The sequence below is a fragment of the Henckelia pumila genome, chromosome 3 (assembly GCF_033568475.1).
Source record: "Henckelia pumila isolate YLH828 chromosome 3, ASM3356847v2, whole genome shotgun sequence".
Taxonomy (NCBI): domain Eukaryota; kingdom Viridiplantae; phylum Streptophyta; class Magnoliopsida; order Lamiales; family Gesneriaceae; genus Henckelia; species Henckelia pumila.
In genome coordinates, this window is record NC_133122.1 from 93,607,579 (window position 1) to 93,614,461 (window position 6,883).

General features: G+C 31.7%; 1 non-coding gene across 1 annotated transcript; it reads right to left on the reverse strand.

Moving 5' to 3' along the window:
* Positions 1–4,269: 4,269 nt before the first annotated feature.
* On the reverse strand, positions 4,270–4,380 carry LOC140894144 (small nucleolar RNA R71). Its single transcript, XR_012153692.1, has one exon. It is a non-coding gene; the product is annotated as a small nucleolar RNA R71 (small nucleolar RNA).
* Positions 4,381–6,883: the final 2,503 nt, after the last annotated feature.

Consider the following 6,883-nt stretch of genomic DNA (forward strand, 5'->3'; position numbering starts at 1 on the left):
AAGAAACCTAGCCACTCTGGTACTCAAATCCAATCCTATAAGAAGATAATCACTATATCATTTATAGTTTACTAAAAGTCTTAACTTGACTAATAGATAATCACAGAAGATAATCTGAGTCTAGTAATTTACCTGCGTCCATTGTTATCCATTTGATGATGATGGCCTCAAAACCTAGGCAAAACTCTGTTATGATCCTGGTAGCACCTCTCTATCGACCGGCCATTGAAACGACACCAAGAATGCCTTAAAAAACTCTTAGAAACACCTAGAGGCGAGAGAAAAAGGATAGGAATGAGAATTTGAAAAAGATATCTCGACCCTCTATATATAGGCGATGATCGAAATTACCGAACTCACGATCGTATCTTTTGATCTCCCTTCGGAGCTTTCGATCTTGTTTTCGATCGTTCTAGACCAACCACGTATCTTTGATTGGACAACTCGACTGCCGATAGCCATTCGGAACTACCGAACTCCACCCTGCCAATCACAAATCTGTTAACCCATATCTGCCTGTCGGGGTACGTTCGGATCTTGCAAACTCGGGATCGGAGCTTCCGAACCTCTCAACCACTAGGACCTCTCCGGACAATTTCCAAACGTCCTGAATCCGATTATCTACTTATTAATCTCATCTGATAATTCCTTAATCACACTTTAATCATTCAAAACATTCTTAGAAAATTAATTTCTTATTTTGGAAATCGGGCTACAACATTTTCCCCACCTTTAAAATTTTCTTCCTCTAAATCCGGTCTTGGTCAAACCTGATATTGTACCCTCGACGGGATTCCCAAAACTGCTGATTGATTACTGATCTATTATATAAGAAAATTTATCTTCTAGAACCCTAGATTTTCGGTCGAATATACATCCGACAATCCATAGGTCATAATGAAGACATATGATATCTGATCCTTTACTGGCCTATAACATTCCTCCATGTTTTCGACTTAGAACTGTGACTGATCCATCCCAAAATATCCTTGGAATTACCGTAACTAGCATTAGAATATTTCTTGCCACACACATCTTCTGGCTAAAAATTTACGATGTCCTAAGTTAACTGTCTAGCTAAGGCCAGCAACATGTTTACCCTTCAATTCCCTTATTCATCTGATGCAAAAACCCATCTGCACAGGTAGAATATGATTTACTCCCATTTTGAATAACTTAATATAGTTTTTCTGGCATCACACTAAAGCATCCAAAAGTTGATACCAACTTCTAGCAGTCACCATGGTTCAAGTGACGAACACCACTGGACGAGTCAACAACTCAATCATCAATTTCTTAGTCATAAGGCCAAATTCAAATGACAGTCTAATTACCCAATAGCTAAGAATACACACAAGACTAGAGTCATTCCTGAATTCCAATAAATAACACGAAATTTCCGTCCAACCACTATTCAATATCTCGATATCTTAACAAATCTCAATTCATCAACAATTAATCCCAATATCTGGTGCCATAATAAGTCGAGATTCCTTTGATATCTAACTTATACCCCGATCATCAATGGTGGTGTTGCCTTGTAGCGACCCAAACCAAATTCATTGCCTAATAAGAGTTAGAGCATAATTAAGCATGCATTTAAAATAAATCGCTGCGGAAGACTTAAATAAAAGATGACCGGTAGAATAAAACCGGTTAAATAAACCAATAACAACCCAATCGAATTACAAATAATCATAAGGGTTAAAGACGTACAGCAAATCCTGCAGTCTTCAAGGGTCACTGGCCTCTCCAAGCTCCTGGTGCTCAATCCTGCACCTACACATACCCCGTCAAATTGGGTGTCCAGACATACAGAAAATACTGGACTTGAGCTCTAAGCTCAATAAATAAGAAATTATATATATAATATATGTAACACATAAATGTATTTAAAACCAGGGTAAAACAATATACTTAGGGCGCCAAGAATATGCAGGGCTGTGTCGGATAGCTAATCCGTGGTGTCACTCCCATATTCTCCTACCAACTATAGCGTCTACTCCACCGTCATGGTTGCTCCTAGTGATAGCAAAACTGATGAAACTTAAAATTTGTAATTATTTATATGTTAAAAAGTGTGTTTTAAAATTTAAGTGTAATTAAAATTATGAAGTTGTATTATTTTAGTGTTATGTGTTTATATTTAAATGTTTTACTAAAATGTTGTATTTTACGGTTTACGCAGGTTTGGTAAAAATAAAATTACTCAAGCTACAGAGGTCATAATGGAGTAATCTCAAAACCTGTAGAATCACAAAAGAGGCATCTGCAACTTTGTAGAAGACAAGAAATTCCAAAAACTTCATTAAGATGATCAAAATAATCAAACATCAAAATGGAGATAGATTTACTTTTACTATGACCAGCTTGGAGTAAAAATATCATAAGTATTTCATATGTTATCCAAAAGGGGTGAATGAGTTGTCCAAACACATCTACACAAAATATCCTACGTGTTCTATGTTGAAAAGAAAGGCTGAATCGGTGGTCTAAGGCATCAAACATGCCAATTAAAGTTGGGTCATGGTATTGACATTCAAGGAGACAAGCACCCACCAACTTTACTATTTCACATTTAATGAGCCTTGGACTCTTGCTCTCATTTGGCCTATAAATAGATGTGTTGTATAAGCTTTGTAGTGTGTAAGAGTGTAGAGAATTCTTCATTTGTAAAATAAATATTGTGTGTGTGAGAATAAAAGTTTGAGTGTGCAAGTTTCTCAAGTTCAAGTATGAAATTTCTTTTATCTTTATTCTTGAGTTTCATGTTCATGGAAAGCTAAATCTTTTTATGTCAAGGTGAAAAGGTTTCATTGTTGGTCAAGTAAGATTGTCTATATTTTGTATATTCTTTTCTTTTCTATTTTTATTTTTACTAATTGATCTTTATTTGTAGGTATAATTTTGGATGATTTGTTGTTATCTATTTACATCAAATGCTTGGTACCTTGAATGTGGTTACCTTGATTTGTTGTCAAATATGATACAATAAATACTACAATAATTATATACTATAAATATATGTATCTATTTATAATAAAGTCATATATATTATTTAGACGATAGCGCGACACTGTCGGTTGTTCTAAATAATATATTGTGATTTGAACTAACATTTACTTTCTCGCATCTAACTTTTACTTTATCGCAACTAACATTTACTTTTCCGCAACTAACATTTACTTTCTCGCATCTAACTTTTACTTTTCCGCAACTAACATTTACTTTATCGCATCTAACATAAAGTCATATATTTTATTTAGACGATAGCGTGGCTCTGCCGGATGTTCTAAATAAAATATTGTGATTTGATCTAACATTTACTTTTATGTCAATTTATATTTATGCATTTATATATATATTATGGGTACCATGTATTAAATATCGGTTGATATTAATATAGTGGGAACTATATTATATGATATACTTGTTTAAATGTTTCATTGTTCTTTTATGTTTATTTTTATTTTAGTTTCTTTTATTTATTTTTATTAAGCAATCTTAAATAAACCAACAATGAAACTTTGAAACCTTGACAATTTTATAATTTGTGTATTTGAAGTTTTATAATAATATTTTCATCTATAATATATTATTGCTAAAATTAAACTTACAACATCCTCTCCGTGGATCGATCTCGTACTCACGAGTATATTACTTGCAGACAACCTACACTTGGGTGAATTACAATTTAAGTTGTAGCAAGTTTTTGGCGCCGTTGCCGGGGAGGTATAAATTAAGTTTAATTTTGTTATTATGTAAATAGTATGTTGTTTTTTATTGTATGATTGTTTGGAGTCGTAAACAAAGTGGTAGACTTGTTCGAGTAACTGAAAATATTTTAAACATGGACGATAATTCTAATAATCAAGATGATAATAATAATAATCATCATCATCAAGAACATGAACAACCAAGAACACTTAGGCACCATATGAATCCAATAAGAACTAGTACACCATCTTGTTTTGTTTTTCCTCCTGATGCATCTAATTTCAATTTTAAGCCACAAGTCATTCAACTTTTACCAAATTTTCATGGCTTAGATTCTGAAAATCCATATTTGCATTTAAGAGAATTTGAGGAGGTTTGCAACACTTATAATGATCAAAATTGTAGCATGGATACTGTTCGATTAAAGCTTTTCCCTTTTTCCTTAAAAGATAAAGCTAAAACATGGTTGCAAAATTTGAGATCAAGTTCAATAAGATCATGGGAAGAAATGCAACAACAATTTCTAAAAAAGTTTTTTCCTTCCCATAGAACAAACTCTTTTAAAAGACAAATTACAACTTTTTCTCAAAAACAAGGGGAAGCATTTTATCAATGTTGGGATAGATATAAAGAGTTACTTAATACATGCCCACATCATGGTTTTGAAATATGGAGAATAGTTTCTCACTTTTATGAAGGTTTAATACCTAAAGATAGGCAAATGATAGAATTCATGTGTAATGGAACTTTTGAAGATAAAAACCCAAATGAAGCTATGGAATATTTGGAGTCATTAGCAGAAAATGCTCAAAATTGGGATAATATAGGCTCAATTGAACCACCAAGTAAAACCAATAATTCAACAAATGGAGGTGGTATTTATCATCTTAAAGATGATGTAGATGTTCAAGCTAAACTTGCATCTTTAGCAAGAAAAATCGATTCATTAGAAATGAAAAAGAGTGATCAATTAAAAAGTGTTCAAGAAATTGTTTGTCATATATGTGACACACATGATCATCTTACAAAAAATTGTCCTACTTTGCCTTCATTTAAAGAATGTCTCCATGAACAAGCCAATTATGTTAACAATTTTAAAAAACCAACATTAGATCCTTTTTCACAAACATACAATCCTGGTTGGAGAAATCATCCCAATTTTAGTTGGAGGAACGATAATAATGTACAACCTTCACAACAACCTTTTCAAAATAACCAAAATCATCAAGGTTATGCTCCTTATATCCCACCTCCAAGAAAAAATTTTGAAGATGAAATTCATGCATACATTCAAAAGCAAGAGTCTATCAATATTCAAAACATTCAATCTATGAATGATTTGAAAGAAACTCTTGCAAAATTTGCATCTGCACTTAATATTCATGAAAAAGGAAAATTTCCATCTCAACCACAACCTAATCCTAAAAATCAAAATCAAGAAAAATTTGATCAAGTAAAATCTGTTATTACTCTTAGAAGTGGTAAAATAGTTAATGATCCATATAGTGATGAAAACAAAGATCAATTAAACTCAAAGAGTAAGGATTCAAATCCTGATACTTTTGAGAAAGATGATGCTTTGAGTCCTAAAAATAAGAAAATTGATGATAAAATAAATAAACATGTTCCTTTTCCTCATGCATTAGTAAATAATAAAAAACAAAAAAATGATTCTGATATTTATGAAGTTTTTAAACAAGTAAAAATAAATATTCCATTATTAGATGCTATTAAACAAGTGCCTTCTTATGCAAAGTTTTTAAAAGATTTATGTACTGTGAAAAGACAATTGCATGTAAAGAAGAAAACATTCTTAACGGAGCAAGTAAGCTCTATTATTCAAAATAATTCTACCTTGAAATATAAAGATCTCGGTTGTCCAACAATTTCATGTATTATTGGAAAAAATAAAATTAAAAAAGCTTTGTTAGATTTGGGAGCAAGTGTGAATTTAATTCCTTATTCAGTTTATGAAAAGCTTAAGTTGGGAGATTTAAAACCTACATCTGTCACTCTTTTACTAGCCGATAGGTCAATCAAAATACCTAGAGGTATCGTAGAAGATGTGTTAGTTCAAGTCGATAAATTCATATATCCTGTGGATTTTATTGTCTTGGATACACAACCAATAGAAGTACATAACGAAATTCCAGTAATATTGGGACGTCCATTTCTAGCAACTTCAAATTCTTTAATTAATTGTCGAAATGGAATAATGAAATTGTCTTTTGGAAATATGACTTTAGAACTTAATGTGTTCAATTTATGTAAACAACCAAGTATTAATGAAGATGAAGATGATAATGCAATAGAAACAATTGTGGAAGAAAATATACACCAAGAAAACTTAAATCAACAATCTGAAGTTTGTTTAGTGGAAAGTTTTGATTCAAAAAATGTTTTTAAATCAAAGTTATTTGAAGAAATTAATGAACTTGAAGAAGTAAAAGAAAATGATCATCCAAAACTTGAATTAAAACCCTTGCCAATAGAACTAAAATATGCTTTTCTTGGTGAAAATCAAACATATCCTATTGTAATATCTTCTACCCTCTTACCAAAACAAGAAGAAGATGTAATAACACTACTTAAAAAACACAAAAATGCAATTGGATGGACTTTGCAAGATATAAAAGGTATAAATCCTTTAATCTGCACACATAGAATTCACTTGGAAGAAAATGCTAAAACATATCAACAACCACAAAGAAGATTAAATCCACACATGAAAGAAGTTGTTAAAAATGAAGTTTTAAAACTATTAGATGCCGGAATTATTTATCCAATCTCGGATAGTAAATGGGTAAGTCCAACACAAGTAGTACCAAAAAAATCAGGCATCACTGTTATAAAAAATGAAAAGGGAGAATTATTACAAGCTAGGATTCCATCTAGTTGGCGTATGTGCATTGATTATAGAAAATTAAATGATGCAACTAGAAAAGATCACTTTCCGTTACCATTTTTAGATCAAATTTTAGAGAAAGTGGCAGGTAATCCTTATTATTGTTTTCTTGATGGGTATTCGGGGTATTATCAAATACCAATATCATTAGAAGATCAAGAAAAAAATACTTTCACTTGTCCGTTCGGAACTTTTGCTTTTAAAAGAATGCCATTTGGTTTATGTAATGCCCCGGCTACTTTTCAAAGATGCATGCTAAGT